Raw genomic sequence first — 3,823 nt, forward strand, 5'->3', positions numbered from 1 at the left:
ATGCTTTTGCCTCTTCTGTGTGCGAAGATGGGTTTTGGGAGGTTGAGTCCACCACTGTTCAAAATGCGCCAATGTTTATTTACGATTTTCGTAATTTTATTGGAGTTGGTGTTATAAGTGGTGATGCAAAAAGGTCGTTCTTCCTTTGCTTTTGGTGTGGTTGGTTCAAGAAGGCTTTCTCTGCAATTGTTGCGTGCTCTTTTGTATGCTTTCTCGATAATTCGTTTGGGGTATTGTCTTTTTGCTAATTTCACTTTTAGTTCTTCCGATTGGTTTTTGAAATCTTCAACCTCAGTGCAATTGCGTCGTAGGCGCAAAAATTGTCCATAGGGAAGGTTATCACGTAAGTGTTTAGGGTGGAAACTCTGATACAATAGAAGGCAATTTTTCGCTGTTGTTTTGAAGTGAGTAGTAGTCACAAGTCTTCCATCTTTCGGTGATATATTTAAGTCAAGGAAGGTCAGCTCCTTGTTGGATATTGTGCTGGTAAACTTCAGAAACTCATCTTGGTAGTTGAGCCAGGTCATAAAGTGATTGGCAGTGGTCTCATCGCCATTCCAGATGATCAAAATGTCATCAATGTATCTTTTCCAGATACCAATGTGGCCCTGGAAAGGATTATTGGGATGTAAAATCCTCGTGGTCTCTAGATGATGCACATAGAGACCAGCTATACTAGGAGCAAAGGTGCTCCCCATGCTGGTCCCGTGCTTCTGAAGGTAGATGGTGTCTTCGTATCTAAAGAAATTTTCTCTCAATGCTAGGCTGCAGCATTCCATAATGATGTTTCTGGGGGTTTGATACACCCAGTCCATGTTGAATAGAACCTCCTCAATTATGTTAAGAGTCTCTGTGTGTGGTAAACTGGTATAAAGGCTCTCAACATCACAGCTAATGAGCAGTTGATGTCTAGGGTCAAAAGGAAGGTCTTCTAATAGTACGAGGACATCTTTGGTGTCCCGCAAGTACGTGGATGTTTTTTGAACCATGGGTTTTAAAAAGGCATCTGCAAATTTGGAAACTGGTTCTAAAATGGAACCTATACCAGACACAATTGGGCGACCTGGAGGGTCTTTTAGTTTTTTATGTATTTTCGGGAGTGTATATAGATAAGGTGTTCTCGGTGAGTCTTGGATAAGAAAGTCTCCTTCTTTTTTTGTTATCCATCCATGTGCGAGTGCCTCTTCCACCATGCTCATAATCTTGATCTTTACCTCTTCAGTTGGGTCATTCCCCAAAATTTCATAATTTCTAGGGTCTTGGAGTAGGCGCTTACATTCCTTATCATACTGTTCTTTCGATTGTATGACAATGGCCCCTCCTTTATCGGCTGGTTTTATTACCAAGTTGTGATTGCTGTTCCGTTCTTGTATTGCTTGTTTTTCACTTCTCGTTAGATTTTGAAAGACATGGTTAGTAGTTGGATGGAGATTCTCCAGATCCTTCATCACAGCCTTCTCAAAAGTAAGCAGCTCTATGGGAAGGGTGATGTCTGATGGAATAAAAGAGGATTTGGGTTTCAAACCGGTGTCTCCCTCTTGTGTTTCTCTGGGTTCTTTGTCTCTAAAAAAGACTTGTAGTTTCAGTCTCCTCATGAAGTCTTGAATTTCTTTGCATAACAAGAAACCATCCATGTTTGCTGTAGGTACGAAACCTAGTCCTTTTTCCAGGACTGAAACCTGTGCAGTTGTTAGTGGTTCATCGGTGAGATTGACTACTAGACTCATTTCTTGCTTGTCGACGCCTTCGTCATGCTCCTGGTCGATATTCTCGCCTGTTCTTCTTCTCTCGGTGTCCAATGGACATTGGTGCCCCTTCGATTTCTTCCTCTGTTTCTTCCTTGGCGCGTCCCTAAAAAAGGAGTTTGGTCAAAATACGAGTATTCTTGAGGTGGGTACTGCCATGGTGGATATGTTCCTTGAGGGTGTGGGAATGGAGGTGGTCCATAGAATTGTGGAGGATACATAGTGGGTCCCTGGAAACACTTCTGCTGGAGGCGGAGCTTCCGGCCCGGAGGCGGAGCTTCCGGGCAGGAGGCGGGGCTTCCGGCCCGGAGGCGGAGCTTCCGGGCCGGAGGCGGAGCTTCCGGCCCGGAGGTGGAGATTTCAGCCATAGCTAAATCGGCCGGAATCCCCACCTCCGGGCCGGAAGCTCTGCCTCCGGCCCAGAAGCCCCGCCTCCGGCCCGGAAGCCCCGCCTCCGGCCCGGAAGCTCCGCCTCCGGGCCGGAATTTCCGGCCCGAGTGCAGACGTAAGTTTAGGAGTCGTAAATCCATTCTGTGAATAGCAAAAGTACTAAGTTCATTCTGTGAATAGCAAAAGTAGTAAGTTCATTCTGTGAATACCAGAAGTACTAAGTGCATTCTGTGAATACCAGAATGGTACTAAGTTTAGGATTTAGTCTTAAGTTTGTTCTGTGAATCGGGCCCGAAATGTTTAGCGTCACCAAAAGGTATGCAATAGTTTTCCACAATCGATTTAAAGTCAGCATACCACCAAGTACCATTGCATGTGCATAGTAAAAAATATGCCACTTTTATAACGCCGTTTGGTTGCTATCGCTACACTCGTGTCTTATTTGGACTAGCATTTCCCGCAGCTCTCTTTCAAAGAATAATGCCGAACATCTTTGATGGGGTTGTTAGTGTGAAGTTTTTCCAGGCTGATATCTTGGTCTTTGTTAGCAACAAAATGGAACATGATGCACACTTGAGGCAATTATTTGAAATTTTAAAGGAAGATGGCTTAACTATAGAGCTCCATAAATGTAAATTCGCTCAAAGTGAAGTAGTATATCTGGGACACACAGTATTAGCAAAGATAGTATTAAACCTAAACAAGTTTTGTCGAGGCCATTGTTAAAGCACCCTGGCCAACCAACAATGATGATGTCAGGGCATTCCTTTGGTTAACGGAGTACTATTCAAAGTTCATCGAAATTGTTTCGAAAAAACGTATCACATGCAACAATTTATCAAAAACAAAATCAAATCTAATTGGTCCATAATGTGCGAGAATATAAAGAATGAAATTAGCAATGCACCCTTCCTGAAGGGTTTTGATCCCAAAGAACACATAATTGTTAACACCGATGCCAGCAACAAAGGTTTAGGAGCTGTTTTATCACAAAGATGCTGATAATAATGCATGGGTAGTTGCTTTCCCTTCAAGCTCCGTTACCCCAGTGGAAGAAAAATATTCCGTAATCGAGCGTGAAACGCTTGCATGCTCCTCAACCATTTTCAATTGTACATATGGGGCTACCATGTACTACCTCACACAGATCAAAAGCCCCTTGTTAAACTTTTGTCCACAGCAGGTTTACAGACTGCCTCACCAAGAATAAGTAAGATGCCTGTAAAGTTACTGGATCATACTTATGTAGAATACTGGCCTGGAGTTAAAAACAGGGTTGCCGACTTTCTAAGTAGATTACCTTTACCCTTCAAGAAGATAAAAAAGACTGATGATATTGACAAAGTTGTTCTACTTTTCTGCAATGGGTTAAATGGCATTGCATTATCCGAATCGAGAGATCACATGCTAAGGGACAATACGTTGCAGCGTATTTGCAAATGTAGCAACATTCAATGGCCTGAAAAAAAGGATCTGGATGTTGATGGACGAATTTTTGGGGAAGTGAGGAAGGAGTTGAGCGTCAAAAATAACTTACTATGTAGATTAAGGTAAAGTGGTTTCACCTGTTACCCTAAGGAAAAGGATGCTTAAACTTTGCCATGAAGGTCATCTTGGCATATCTAAAACTAAGCAAAGAATTAAATGCAACTATTGGTGGCCAGGGGGGGGCAGAGCTTGCTGGCTCA

This window comes from Triturus cristatus, chromosome 2_1, assembly GCF_964204655.1.
Source record: "Triturus cristatus chromosome 2_1, aTriCri1.1, whole genome shotgun sequence".
Taxonomy (NCBI): Eukaryota; Metazoa; Chordata; class Amphibia; order Caudata; family Salamandridae; genus Triturus; species Triturus cristatus.